The sequence below is a fragment of the Mirounga leonina genome, unplaced genomic scaffold (assembly GCF_011800145.1).
Source record: "Mirounga leonina isolate KUSES-001 unplaced genomic scaffold, KU_Mleo_1.0 Mir_151, whole genome shotgun sequence".
NCBI lineage: Eukaryota > Metazoa > Chordata > Mammalia > Carnivora > Phocidae > Mirounga > Mirounga leonina.
Genome location: NW_023270377.1, coordinates 109499025 through 109515474, shown reverse-complemented (window position 1 = coordinate 109515474; position 16450 = coordinate 109499025).

Sequence of the window (16450 nt, the reverse complement as noted above, 5' to 3'; positions counted from 1 at the left end):
CCTGTGTTCTCCTCTAGGATTTTGATGGTTTGCTGTTCCACATTTAGGTCTTTCATCCATTTTGAGTTTATCTTTGTGTATGGTGTAAGAAAATGGTCCAGTTTCATTCTTCTGCATGTGGCTGTCCAATTTTCCCAACACCATTTGTTGAAGAGACTGTCTTTTTTCCATTGGACATTCTTTCCTGCTTTGTCAAAGATTAGTTGACCATAGAGTTGAGGGTCCATTTCTGGGTTTTAATAAAATATATTATTACTTGATCCTGTTCCATTGATCTATGTGTCTGTTTTTGTGCCAGTACCATACTGTCTTGATGTTTATAGCTTTGTAATAGAGCCTGAAGTCTGGAATTGTGATGCCACCAGCTTTGGTTTTCTTTTTCAACATTCCTTTGGCTATTTGGGGTCTTTTCTGGTTCCATACAAATTTTAGGATTATTTGTTCCAGCTCTGAAAAAAGTTCATGGTATTTTGATAGGGATTGCATTGAATGTGTAGATTGCTCTAAGTAGCATAGACATTGTAACAATATTTGATCTTCCAATCCATGAGCATGGAATGGTTTTCCATTTATTCGTGTCTTCCTCAATTTCTTTCATGCGTGTTCTATAGTTTTCTGAGTACAGATTTTTTGCCTCTTTGGTTAGATTTATGTCTAGGTATCTTATGGTTTTGGGAGCAATTGTAAATAGGATTGACTCTTAATTTCTCTCTTCTGTCTCATTGTTAGTGTATAGGAATGCAATTACAAGTTTATTCTTAATTTTAAAGATGTTACACTAATGGAATTATATGGTATGTAATATTTTCAGATTTAGATATTTCACTCAGCATAATTTTCTGGAGATTCATCCAAGTTGATGCATGAATCAATATGGTGTATTTTATTGCTGTGTAGTATTTCTTTTTTTTTAAGATTTTATTTATTTATTTGAGAGAGAGAGAATGAGAGAGAGAACACATGAGAAGGGGGAGGGTCAGAGGACGAAGCAGACTCCCTGCCGAGCAGGGAGCCTGATGCGGGACTTGATGCAGGGACTCCAGGATCATGACCTGAGCCAAAGGCAGTCGCTTAACCAACTGAGCCACCCAGGCACCCTGCTGTGTAGTATTTCACAGTATGAATGTGCTAAACTTTGTTTCATTCAAATACAAATAAATGTCTATTTATAGGTTTTCGTGTGAAATCAGTGTCCATTTCTCTGGAATAAATGCCTATGAGCACATTTGGGTCTTATGATAGTTGCATGTTTAGTATTTCAAGAAAATAAGAAAAAGCTTTCCAAAGTGAGTGCTTGTCCCATTTTACATTCATATCTCTTAATAGGAATTTTTCACAAAGCAAATTTTTTAATTTTATCATTTTTTTCTCAGAATGTGCATATCAAGTCTAAGAACTCTTTAACTATCCCTAAGTCCCGAATATTTTTTTTCTGTGATTTCCCTAAAGTTTTATGGTTTTAAATTTTATATTTATGCCCATGATCTATTTCAAGATAATTTTTGTATAAGATGTAATACTTAGATGGAGGTTTTTTTGGGTTGGGAGTTTTTGGAGTTGTTTTTTTTTGGGGGGGGGTTGTTGTTGTTGTTGTTGTTTTTGCCTATGAATATCCAATTTTCCAAGAATATTTGTTGAAAAGGCTATCATTCCTCCATTGAATTTCTTCTGCACTTCTGTAAAAAATCAGTTGAATATATCTGTATGGGTATTTACTAGGTTCTCTATTCTGCTCGACATCTGTGTCATTTCCCCCTCCAAGACCATGCAGTCTTTACTGTAGCTATATAATTCATCCTGAAATTAGGTAGGTTGATTTATCTTTTTTCCATAATCATTTTAGCCATTCAGGTTCCACAGACTTTCCACATAAATTTTTGAATAACCTTGTTGATAGCTATAAAAAAATCTTGCTGGGATTTTGATAAGACCTGCGTTAAACCGAGGGGGTGGAGCAAGATGGTGGAAGAGTAGGAGACCTGGATTTCGTCTCCTCTCAGGAATTCAGCTGGATAGGGATCAAACCATTCTGAACACCTACGAACTCAACAGGAGATCGAAGAAAAGAATAACAATAACTCTCATCAGAAAAGCGACCACTTTCTGGAAGGTAGGACGTGCAGAGAAGTGAATCCGAGGTGATATTCGGGAGAATAGACGGCGGGGGAGGGGCCTCCATCGGCCGCTTCTGGCAAGTGATAGAACCACAGAACACAAAATCGGAACTTTTAAAAGTCTGCTCCGCTGAGGGACGTCACTCTGGTGGCTAAGCAGGGGGTGGAACCCTATGGGACAGTGTGGTCTCAGGACCCTCGGGGTCACAGAAAGACCGGGGGTGCCTGAGTGTGGCAGAGCTCCCAGGTAACGGAGCAGGGAAGCCGGCTTCAGAGGTGGAGCCCAGGCACGGGCTCTCAGCTTGGGGTTGCCATAAACCGTGATCCGTGGCACAGTCGGGCCCCTACTCCTCCAGCAGGGACCCAACAAGTGGCAGATCAAGGGAGACTCCCCTTCCTCCCCCGGGAGGAGCAGCGCGGGAGTGTGCCACAGGGATCTGCGGGGTTTGGAGACTCCACCTGGGGTCGGGTGCCAGAGATAGAAATGTGCGGTCAAAGGCCAGGTGAGCACGGAGTCCAGCCGGAGACTGGGGAGCGGGAGTGACTGACGGCTTTTCTCTGGGGGCTCACTGAGGAGCAGGGCCCCGAGTTCTCAGCTCCTCCGGGGCAGAGATTGGGAGGCCGCCATTTTCACTCTCCGCCTCCAAAGCTGTACGGAAAGCTCACAGGGAACAAAAGCCCCGGAGAGCAAACCCGAGCAGATTACTTAGCCGGGAGGGGGCAAGGGCGGGGCAATTCGGCCTCTGGCAGAGACATTTGGAAACCACGGCAACAGGCCCCTCCCCAGAAGATCAGCGAGAACAGCCAGCCAAGACCAAGTTTACCGATCAATGAGAACGGCAGAACTCCAGCACTAGGGGAATACTGCACATAGAATTCATGGCTTTTTTACCATGATTCTTTAGTCTTTCAAAGTTAATTTTTTTTAACTGTCTTTTTTTCTTTTTCTTTTTTTTTTTTTGAGTTTTTCTTTTTCCCTTTTTCAAACACCATCTTATCAATCCCTTTTTTTTAAAAAGACATTTTTATTTTTCATTTTTAGAGTCATATTCTATCCCTTCATAGTAGTTGCCCGTATTTTTGGCATATGTATATATATCGTTGTTCTCTCTTTAAAATTTTGAGATAGTTTCTTCTAACAGATTAAAATATACCCTAAATCTCTAGTATATGTTTTTTCCTACTCCCCTGCCTGATGACATTCTCTCCCTTTTTTTTTCTTTTTTCTTTTTTTAAATACTCTTCTTTCTTTTTTCAAACAAATTCTTATCAATTCCTTTTATAAAATTTTTTATAATTTCCATCTTTACAGTCATATTCCATCCCTTTATCATATCAACCCTTATTTTTGTACATATATAAGTTTTTCTTTCGTTAAAATTTTGGGAGGCACTTTCTTCTAAAATGTCAAAATACACCCCAAATCTAGTGTGTGGCACGGATCTATATACCAGCCTGATCATATTTGATCACATTCTTGTTTTTTTTGTTGTTGTTCTGTTTTGTTTGTTTTTGTTTGTTTTTATCTTTATCTTTTTCTTCTTCTTTTTTTTTTTCTTTTTTCTCTCTTTCTGTTTCTTTTTCCACTGCTTCAGGTCTTTTCTGATTTGTTTAGAGTATATTTTCTGGGGACGTTGTTACCCTGTTAGCATTTTGTTCTCTCATTAATCTATTCTCCTCTGCACAAAATGACAAGATAGAAAAAATCACCTCAACAAAAAGAACAAGAGGTAGTACCGACTGCCAGGGACCTACTCAATACGGACATTAGTACGATGTCAGATCTAGAGTTCAGAATCATCACTTTAAAGATACTAGCTGGGCTTGAAAAAAGCATGGAAGTTATTAGAGAAACACTTTCTGGAGAAATAAAAGAGCTAAAATCTAACCAAGTTGAAATCAAAAAGGCTATTAATGAGGTACAATCAAAAATGAGGGCACTAACTGCTAGGATAAATGAGGCAGAAGAGAGAATCAGTAATATAGAAGACCAAATGATGGAAAATAAAGAAGCTGAGAAAAAGAGAGATAAACAACTACTGGATCACGAGGGCAGAATTCGAGAGATAAGCAAAACCATAAGATGAAACAATATCAGAATAATTGGGATCCCAGAAGAAGAGAGAGAGAGAGGGGCAGAAGGTATAATGGAGCAAATTATAGCAGAGAACTGCCCTAATTTGGGGAAGGAAACAGGCATCAAAATCCAGGAAGCACAGAGAACCCCTCTCAAAATCAATAAAAATAGGTCAACACCCCGACATCTAATAGTAAAACTTATGAGTCTCATAGACAAAGAGAAAATCCTGAGCAGCTCGGGAGAAGAGATATGTAACCTACAATGGTAGAAACATTAGATTGGCCACAGACCTATCCACAGAGACCTGGCAGGTCAGAAAGGACTGGCAGGATATATTCAGAGCACTAAATGGGAAAAATATGCAGCCAAGAATTCTATATCCAGCTAGGCTCTCTTTGAAAATTGAAGGAGAGATAAAAAGCTTCGAGGACAAACAAAAACTAAAGGAATTTGCAAACACGAAACCAGCCCTACAGGAAATCTTGAAAGGGGTCCTCTAAGCCAAGAGAGACCCTAAAAGCAACATAGACCAGAAAGGAACACAGACAATATACGGTAAAAGTCACCTTACAGGCAATACAATGGCACTAAATTCCTATCTTTCAATAGTTACCCTGAATGTAAATGGGCTCAATGCGCCAATCAAAAGACACAGGCTATCAGACTGGATTAAAAAACAAGACCCATCGATATGCTGTCTGCAAGAGACTCACTTTAGAACCAAAGACACCCCCAGATTGAAAGTGAGGGGGTGGAAAACCATTTACCATGCTAATGGACACCAAAAGAAAGCTGGGGTGGCAGTCCTTATGTCAGACAAATTAGATTTTAAACCAAAGACTGTAATAAGAGATGAGGAAGGACATTATATCCTACCTAAAGGGTCTATCCAACAAGAAGATCTAACAATTGTAAATGTCTATGCCCCTAACATGGGAGCAGCCAATTATATAAGGCAATTAATAACAAAAGCAAAGAAACACATCAACAACAATACAATAATAGTGGGGGACTTTAACACCACCCTCACTGAAATGGACAGATCATCTAAGCAAAAGATCAACAAGGAAATAAAGACTTTAAATGACACACTGGACCAAATGGACTTCACAGACCTATTCAGAACATTCCATCCCAAAGCAACGGAATAAATATTCTTCTCTAGTGCCCATGGAACATTCTCCAGAATAGATCACATCCTAGGTCATAAATCAGGTCTCAACTGGTACCAAAAGATTGGGATCATTCCCTGCCTATTTTCAGACCACAATGCTTTGAAACTAGAACTCAATCACAAGAGGAAAGTCGGAGAGAACTCAAATACATGGAGGCTAAAGAGCATCCTACTGAAGAATGAATGGGTCAACCAGGAAATTAAAGAAGAATTACAAAAATACATGGAAACCAATGAAAATGAAAACATAACTATTCAAAATCCCTGGGATGCAGCAAAGGCAGTCCTAAGAGGAAAGTATATAGCAATACAAGCCTTTCTCAAGAAACAAGAAAGGTCTTAAGTACGCAACCTAACCCTACACCTAAAGGAGCTGGAGAAAGAACAGCAAATAAAGCCTAAACCCAGCAGGAGAAGAGAAATAATAAAGATCAGAGCAGAAATCAATGAAATAGAAAATAAAACAACAGTAGAATGGATCAATGAACCTAGGAGCTGGTTCTTTGAAAGAATTAACAAGATTGATAAACCCCTGGCCAGACTTATCAAAAAGAAAAGAGAAATGACCCAAATCAACAAAATCATGAATGAAAGAGGAGAGATCACAAGCAACACCAAAGAAATACAAACAATTATAAGAACATATTATGAACAACTCTATGCCAGCAAATTCGATAACCTTGAAGAAATGGATGCATTCCTGGAGATGTATCAACTACCAAAACTGAACCAGGATGAAATAGAAAACCTGAACAGACCTAAAACCACTAAGGAAATTGAAGCAGTCATCAAAAATCTCCCAACAAACAAAAGCCCAGGGCCAGATGGCTTCCCAGGGGAATTCTACCAAACATTTCAAGAATTAATACCTATTCTTCTGAAACTGTTCCAAAAAATAGAAATGGAAGTAAAATTTCCAAACTGATTTTATGAGGCCAGCATTACCTTGATCCCAAAACCAGACAAAGACCCCATCAAAAAGGATAATTACAGACCAATATCCTTGATGACCATGGATGCAAAAATTCTCAGCAAAATACTAGCCAATAGGATCTAACAGTACATTAAAACGATTATTCACCACAACCAAGTGGGCTTTATCCCAGGGTTGCAAGGTTGGTTCAACATCCAAAATCATTCAACATGATACAATACATTAACAAAAGAAAGAACAAGAATCATATGATCCTCTCAATAGATTCAGAAAAAGCTTTTGACAAAGTACAGCATCCTTTCTTGATCAAAACTCTTCAGAGTATAGGGATAGAGGGTACATACCTCAATATCATAAAAGCCATCTCTGAAAAACCTACAGAGAGTATCATTCTCAATGGGGAAAAACTGAGAGCTTTCCCCCTAAGGTCAGGAACGCGGCAGGGATGTCCACTATCACCACTGCTATTCAACATAGTATTGGAAGTCCTAGCCACAGCAATCAGACAACAAAAAGAAATAAAAGGCATCCAAATTGGCAAAGAAGAAGTCAAACTCTCCCTCTTTGCAGATGATATGATACTTTATGTGGAAAACCCCAAAGACTCCACCCCAAAACTTCTAGAACTCATACAGGAATTCAGTAAAGTGGCAGGATATAAAATCAATGCGCAGAAGTCAGTGGCATTCCTATACACCAACAACAAGACAGAAGAAAGAGAAAGGAAGGAGTTGATCCCATTTACAATTGCACCCAAAACCAGAAGATACCTAGGAATAAATCTAACCAAAGAGACAAAGGATCTGTACTCAGAAAACTATCAAATACTCATGAAAGAAATTGAGGAAGACACAAAGAAATGGAAAAACGTTCCATGCTCATGGATTGGAAGAACAAATATTGTGAAGATGTCAATGCTACCTAGAGCAATCTACACATTCAATGCAATCCCCATCAAAATACCATCCACTTCTTTCAAAGAAATGGAACAAATAATCCTAAAATTTGTATGGAACCAGAAAAGACCCCACATAGCCAGAAGAATGTTGAAAAAGAAAAGCCAAGCCGGCGGCATCACAATTCCGGACTTTCAGCTCTATGACAAAGCTGTCATCATCAAGACAGCATGGTACTGGCACAAATACAGACACATAGATCAATGGAACAGAATAGAGAGACCAGAAATGGACCCTCAACTCTATGGTCAACTCATCTTCGCCAAAGCAGGAAAGAATGTCCAATGGAACAAAGACAGTCTCTTCAACAAATGGTGTTGGGAAAATTGGACAGCCACAGGCAGAAGAATGAAACTGGACCATTTCCTTACACCACACACAAAAATAGACTCCAAATGGTTGAAAGACCTCAATGTGAGACAGGAGTCCATCAAAATCCTAAAGGAGAACACAGGCAGCAACCTCTTTGACCTCAGCCGAAGCAACTTCTTCCTAGAAACATCGCCAAAGGCAAGGGAAGCAAGGGCAAAAATGAACTATTGGGACTTCATCAAGATAAAAAGCTTTTGCAAAACAAAGGAAACAGTCAACAAAACCAAAAGACAACCGACAGAATGGGAGAAGATATTTGCAAATGACAGATCAGATAAAGGGCTAGTATCCATAATCTATAAAGAACTCATCAAACTCAACATCCAAAGAACAAAGAATCCAATCAAGAAATGGGCAGAAGACATGAACAGACATTTTTCCAAAGAAGACATCCAAATGGCCAACGGACACATGAAAAAGTGCTCAATATCGCTTGGCATCAGGGAAATCCAAATCAAAACCTCCATGAGATACCACCTCACACCAGTCAGAATGGCTAAAATTAACAAGTCATGAACTGACAGATGTTGGCAGGGATGCAGAGAAAGGGGAACCCTCCTACAATGTTGGTGGGAATGCAAGGTGGTGCAGCCACTCTGGAAAACAGTATGGAGGTTCCTCAAAAAGTTGAAAATAGAGCTACCATACGATCCAGCAATTGCACTACTGGGTATTCACCCCAAAGATACAAAAGTAGGAATCCGAAAGGGTACGTGCACCCCGATGTTTATAGCAACAATGTCCACAATAGCCAAACTGTGGAAAGAGCCAAGATGTCCATCGACAGATGAATGGATAAAGAAGATTTGGTATATATACACAATGGAATATTATGCAGCCATCAAAAGGAATGAGATCTTGCGATTTGCAACGATGTGGATGGAACTGGAGGGTATTATGTTGAGCAAAATAAGTCAAACAGAGAAAGACATGTATCATATGATCTCATTGATATGAGGAATTCTTAATCGCAGGAAACAACCTGAGGGTTGCTGGAGTGGGGGGTTGGGTGGGAGGGATGGGGTGACTGGGTGATAGACACTGGGGAGGGTATGTGCTCTGGTAAGCACTGTGAATTGTGCAAGACTGTTGAATCTCAGATCTGTACCTCTGAAACAAATAATGCAATATATGTTAAGAAAAAAAAAGAATAAGGTAGCCGGAGGGGAAGTATGAAGCGGGGGAAATCGGAGGGGTAGACAAACCATGAGAGACGATGGACTCTGAAAAACAAACTGAGGGTTCTAGAGGGGAGGGGGTGGGAGAATGGGTTAGCCTGGTGGTGGGTATTGAGCTGGGCACATTCTGCATGGAGCACAGGGTGTTGCGCACAAACAATGAATCATGGAACACTACATCTAAAACTAATGATGTAATGTATGGGGATTAACATAAGAATAAAAAAAAAAAAAGAACTGCGTTAAACCTATACATAAGGGGAGAATTGTTGTCTTAACTATATTGAGTCTTCTAACTCATAAATTCTTTCTTTGATATTATTTAGATCTTGATTAGATCCTCGATTTCTTTCATCAGTGTTTTGTAGTTTTCAGCATACAAGCTATATATACGGTTCATTAGATGTACAACTAAGTAACTCATTGCCTTGTTAGATTTATGGATTTAAATGGTTGTATTTTAAATTTGGTGTTTTTGTGCTCATTGCCTTATGTAGAAATATATTTTATTTTGTGTGTTTATTTTGATTTCTATAATTTTACTGAACTCACTACTTCTGTGTTTTTATTTGTAGACTCCTTGTGATTTTTCTGTACAGACAATTATGTCATGTGTATATAGAGGCAATTTTCGTTCTTTCTTTCCAATTTATATGCATTTTAATTCCTTTTCTGGTCTTATTGCACTGGCTAGAACATCCAGCCCCTATTTGAACAATGGTGGTAAGACAGTAGTGGGGGCAATTTTGCCTTTTTTTCCAATCTTAGGGGGAAAGCATTCAACCTTTCACAACTGAGAATAATGTTAGCTGTGGAGTTTTGTAGATGTTTTTACCAATCTGATGAGGTTCTCATCTGTTGCTAGTTTATTGAGAGGTTCGTTTGTTTATTTGTTTGTTTAAATCATGAATGAGTGTTGAATCTAGTTGAATTATTATTGTGCATTATTGATATGATCATGTGATTTTTCCTCTTTAACTTGTTAATACAGTGGATTACACTGATTGATTTTCAAATATTGACCAACCTCCTTTTCTTGAAACAAACTGTACTTTGTCATGGCATATAATTATTTTTACATATTGCTAAATTCTATTTTTTAATATTTCTTAGGTATATTTGCATCTATATTCATGAGGGGTATTGGTCTATATTTTTTTTGTTTTTAAACTGCCTTTGTCTGGTTTTACAATCAGGGTATTGCTAGCTTCATAAAATGAATTGAGAAGTGTTTCCTCCTCTTTCATAATCTGTAAAAAATCATGTAGAATTAGAGTTAACACTTCTGTAAATGTTTGGAAACTTCATCAATGAAATTATCTGAGGTTGGAGAATTTTGAGTGGAGTTTTTAGATTATCATATGGTTTCACTTATTTGTGGAACATAAGGAATAGCATGGAGGACATTAGGAGAAGGAAGGAAAAAAATGAAGGGGTGAAATCGGAAGGGGAGATGAACCATGAGAGACTATGGACTCTGAGAAACAAACTGAGGGTTTTAGAGGGGAGGAGGGTGGGGGGATGAGTGAGCCCTGTGATGGGTCTTAAGGAGGGCACATACTGCATGGAGCACTGGGGGTTATACAAAAACAATGACTCATGGATCGCTACATCAAAAATTAATGATGTATTGTATGGTGACTGACATAACATAATAAAATAAAAATTTTTTAAAAAGAATCAAATTTCCTTGGGACACCTGGGTGGCTCAGTCAGTTAAGCAACTGCCTTCAGCTCAGGTCATGATCCCAGGGTCCTGGGATGGAGTCCCACATAGGGCTCCTTGCTCAGCAGGGAGCCTGCTTCTCCCTCTGCCTACCTCTCCCCCACTCCCCTGCTTATGCTATCTCCTTCTCTCTCTCTCTCTCTCTGATAAATAAATATATAAAATCTTATAAAAAAGAATCAAATTTCTTTAACATTTTAATGCTATTCAAACTATCCATTTCATATAAAATAAGTTGTAATAGTCTGTGGTTTTGGAGAATTGTCTAATTTGTACATTTATGTGTGTAGAATTGTTTGTAACATTCCTTGATTATCCCTTTGATGTCTGAAAGAACTGTGACATGTTTTCTAATTCATTCTGTTTCATTCATTTCAAGTTTGTATCATCCCACTTTTTTTGTTATTCAGTCTTAGAATATATTTGTCATTTTGAAAATTCTTTCCAATAAATGAGTTCTTTGTTTCATTGTTTTATTATTTTTATTTTCAATTTTATCGATTTCTGCTCTTTTTATTGTTTCCTTCTGCTTGACCTGGATGCATTTTGTTCTTTTTCTACGTTCTTGAGATTGGAGAAAATATTATTGCGATGTTTCCTATTCTCTAATGTTAGAATTTAATGCTAAAAATTTCCCTCTCAGCATTGCTTTAGCTGTGTCTCACAAATTTTTACATGTTGTATTTTCATTTCTTTCAGTTTAGTGTGTGGTGTGTTTAAAAATTCCCTATGAGACTGACTATTGTTTATTTAGAAGTGTGGTGTTAGTTTCTACGTGTTTAGAAATTATCCTGTTAAATCAGTTGTTACTGATTTTCAGTGTGGTCAGAGAACACACTTTGTATAAATTCAATTTGAAAAAATGTTGAAGTTTGTTTTATGGCTCCAGATATTGTCTATTTTAGTATATGCCCATGTATACTTGAAGAAAAAAAAATGTTTTTCCATTCTATAAATATTTATTAGATCTTCTTGGTTGGTGATGTTGTATTTTTCTGTATCCTTGTTTTTCTGTTTAGTTATTCTACCAATTGACAGGAGAAGGATGTTAACATCTCTAACTATAACTGGCAATTTGTTTATGTCTCTTTTTAGTTCTATTAGTTTTTGCTTTATATATTTTGCACTCTGTTGCCTGGTTGGTACACAGGTAGGATTACTATGTCATCTAGGTGGAATGATCATTTTATCAATGATCGACATTATATAATTTCCCTCTCTGTCTCTGGTAACTTTCATTTCTCTGAAGTTTACTTTATCTGATAGCTACTAATATAGCCATTCATATTCTCCTTTGATTAATATTTTTATGATATTCTCATCCTTTTACTTTCAACCTGCCTGTCATATTTGAAGTGAGTTTCTTGTAGACAGGATATAGATGGGTTATGATTTACCATCCACTCTCCTAATCTCTTTCTTTCAATTGGTGTATTTAGGCCATTAACATTTAATGTAGTTATTACTGCACTAGGACATAAATCTGTGCTCATTGAGATTTCCACATGTCTGGAATATATGAGGTAAAAAGAAAATCCAATAAATTCTCTACCATGTTGTTCCTCAAGCCTGAGGTGCCTAGCCAGTCTACCTTGTCTCCACTTTCCAGAGTCTATGTTTGTTTTTTTGTAGAGCATCCAGAATTTTTAGTTTTATTTGGCAATAAAAATAGGGGAAATATGTATTTTGCAACTTCCCAGAAACAAAACATTCAAAGAATTTTATGTCCACATTCTACTTCCAATTCTTCTCAGATTTATGGCTCATGATTTGTGTGTGGGGGGGGGTTGTTTGCTTGTTTCTTTTTGTTTGTTTGTTTGTTGTTGTTGTTGTTTTCTCATGCTGAGACTTCCCTAACATTTGGAGACCATCAGTATTTCTACAGCAGCTAGAACATGGACTCTATTCAACCATGGGGAGTGTTCCTTCAGTAAGCCCAAAGTTGAATTGGTCCAGCCCATAATCTCTGGCCTCATTTTTATAATAAGTATAAACAGTTAACAGTGCATATGCATGTATCACACTATTGGCTTCATGACCACAAAATAAAAGAAAAAAAAAGCTATTCCTTAGCTATTAAAATGTTAACTCAGATAATATGTGTTCCTCAGAAAAAATGCTAAGTCCCAAACAACATATGTTTGAAGCCCCAAAAGAGTTTGGGGGAAGGAGAAGAAGGTGGTAAATTCCTCTTTGTTTTAGCCTGTCCCAGTCCATCTGTATTTATGACCTGTGTGCCTAAACACAATTTGGATGAGTATGGATGAGTGTGGAGTCTAATGAACATCAACTTAATTTTAAAAAAATACATGCACCCCAAAGTTCATAGCAGCAAAGTTCCACAATAGCCAAACTGTGGAAGGAGCCAAGATGCCCTTCAACAGATGAATGGATAAAGAAGATGTGGTCCATATATACAATGGAATATTACCCAGCCATCAGAAAGGATGAATACCCACCATTTGCATCAACATGGATGGAATTGGAAGGGATTATGCTAAATGAAATAAGTCAAGCAGAGAAAGACAATCATCATATGGTTTCACTTATATGTGGAACATAAGGAATAGCATGGAGGACATCAGGAGAAAGAAGGGAAAAATGAAAGGGGGGAAATCAGTGGGGGAGATGAACCATGACAGACTATGGACTCCGGGAAACAAACTGAGGGTTTCAGAGGGGAGGGGGGTGGGGGATGGGTTAGCCCGGTGATGGATATTAAGGAGGGCATATATTGCATGGAGCACTATCTATTATATGCAACTAATGAATCATGGAACACTACATCAAAAACTAATGATGTACTGTATGGTGACTAACATAATAAAAAAATAATTTAAAAAATTTAAAAATTGTGCTATAACTCAGTCAGAAGGATGGGGCCCCCTGAGGTAGAAGAAACAGGGAAGACGTGTGGTGAAAGACATGAGTACCAAATCCTAACCTCATGTGAAGTGTACCAACAAGTGATGTTGAAAATGATAAGTACAGAAGCAACAGTTTGGGCACCGTATATAGAAATATGACAGTAAATGTAAGAAGAAAGCCAAAAATCTACTGTTTTATTATAATCTTTCTTAGTGTTGTTGGATCTTTTAGCTATGTGCATGCATTATAAACTTAAATATAACAATTAGTAGATTAATCCTATGGCCTCCCCTCTGCTGGTATCAGCTAAGGGTTGCCCATCATGCCTTGCTTGTCACTCACCTCATTTTTCTTCATGCTACTGTCACTCACATCATGTCCTGACCACAGTGACTAACAGGCCAGAACACAGGTCAAGACTGGACAGCTTTTCTCAGTCAGTCTGCCTGTTCTGATCTTGGCTTTGAAGCCAATGTTCAAGTTAAATCAAATCAAATTAAATCAACAAATGCTCGTTGTGCACCCACTGTGAAGTGCTCAAAAGAGTGTAAACACATGCTTAATGCACAAAGGACTACAGCTACAACTGAACATTAGGAGGCAAGAATACAAGAGTGTCCAAAATGCACATAGGTCACAAGAACTGACAGCTATAGAGTTAGAAGGGACATTGGAGAACATCTGGCTCCTTCCTCATTTGACAAGCAGGAAACTGAGGCCCAGACAGGAAACTGCACTTTGCACCTAATCTGTTCTAACTCACCAGGAATCAGGTGAGGTGCAGATAAGTGAAACGCAAAGCTTCCAGATAGTTCAAAAGTAAGAGCCGGCACCTAAGGCTGTTATAGTTCCAGAACATTCCTGGAAAGGGAGAGTCTGAGTGGGACCTTGGAAAATGAGTAGAAAAAGAGAAGGACTTCAGAAGAAGGGAACTTGACTTCCTGCAAATTGGAAAGTTTTGTTCCAATAAGGAATCTATTGGATGGGACCACTTCACTGCCACCTATGCAGAGGGCAGGAGCTGGGGCTGAGTATGATGACCTACCTGGGTGCCAGAGCTGAGTGAGCAGACTCTTTCCCTGGCTTAGAGCTGCTCAAAAGGTCAGGGGCAGTTCTGTTCAAGGCAAAGCCTTATTTGCACAAGTATTGTGGTTTTATCTCCTAAACATTTTGCAAATTTCTGCCACCACTACCACCTCGTCCAAGCCACTTTCATTTCTTTCTGGACTGCTGCAAATGTCTTTAAACTGGTTTTCTTGAATTCTCCCTAATCCTTTGTAATCAATTAATCAAACCACACCTAGAGTGACATTTAAAATAAGCAAACAAGCACATGTGATAATGCCAATGATAAACTGTAAACCCTTTAATAGATAAATCAAGAAAAGAAAAGAAAAATGAAAAGGAAAGGAAAGGAAAAGAAGTAGAAAAGAAAAGAAATGAAAAGAAAAGAAAAAAAAGAAAAGAAGAAAGAAAAGACAGATAAAACAATCTCCCGAATATGGTGCCCAGGTTTGTCTGGTCTGTCACCTCCTCCCCCTTGTCTTCAGCCTCTTGGGCACCATTCCTCTTTCTGTTCTACCTACAAACCATCTTTAGGTCTTTCCTAATTAACATATTCCTATCTGCCACAGGACCTTTGCACATGCTGCTTCCTCTATCTGGAATGGCTACTTCCTCTCTTCATTTAATTAAGTCAGATATTAGCTGAAGAACCACATTCTTGACAAAGCTTTTCTTGGACCTCTGACTAGGCTAAATACCTGGGCAGAGTTTTTTTTCAATTTTACACTCAAATATGTTCTTTAATTACTGGGTGTCTCCCAATAAGGCTGTATTCTACAAGAACATTTTTTTTTCTTTTCAGCATGATGATTGAATAATTTTCAGTTCACTATCAGTTACTTAGCAGACAGTAAGTTAGTATTTTATCAGTGAATGAATTAATTAATTATCTAAAACAAACTTGTTTTTAATTAATGATTAAGCCATTACTGAGAATGTTTCCTCTGTGCCCAGTGCTCTGCTAAACAGCATGCATGCAGACAAAGAAGAGAAGGCGGTTTCTGTTCTAGAATTCATTGTCAAAACAAGAACAAGAAAAGCTGCATGTTTCTGTCTGTAAAACTCAACACATATTCCTCAAAATAAAATCACCGATCAGCCATGCTTTCCCCATCCTGAAAAAACATGGTTCTCAGCGTGGTAGGCAAACATTCTCTGAGCTGACCCTAAATGCTTTGATTTATCACCTTGTCCCTTCAGCTGGTGACCTTTTCTAGAAGATGGATGGCCTATGCTTTGGTAGCCTGTGGTGCTGTCTCTTAATTAAAGGGCGGGGGGGGGTAGGTCAAGAAAAGCCTGTGAATTTCTTAGAGACTTGGCAGACAGAGGCCCCTGTAGTGATCTTTCTGAAGCTCAGGAAGGATCTCACAGGACAGACATCCTGAGTAGACAGAAAATCCCTGCAGAGGCCACTCCCTGCCAGGATGTTGTGGACCTGAGGGTGCCAGCATCTGGTGGCCCGGACCTCTGCCAGGTAAATGTAGGGATCTTGTCACCTAACAGCAGGATAATACGGCACAACAAGAACATTATAAATAATGACTAAAGGTTAAACATTCAGGTACAGGAGGGTACATAGATCAAGGCACAATTTGCTAACTATGTGAACTGGGGTATGTTTTTACCTGTCTGAGTCTGAGTTTTCACACAAAAAATTGATGTAAAAATAGAGGGTATTATGCTAAGTGAAATAAGTAAAACAGAAGACATGTATCATATGATCTCACTGATATGAGGAATTCTTAATCTCAGGAAACAAACTGAGGGTTGCTGGAATGGTGGGGTTGGGAGGGATGGGGTGGCTGGGTGATAGACATTGGGGAGGGTATGTGCTATGGTGAGGGCTGTGAATTATGCAAGACTGTTGAATCACAGACCTGTACCTCTGAAACAAATAATACATTATATGTTAAAAAAAAAAAAAAAAAGATAGTAGGAAGGGAAGAACGAAGAGGGGGAATCAGAGGGGGAGACGAGCCATGG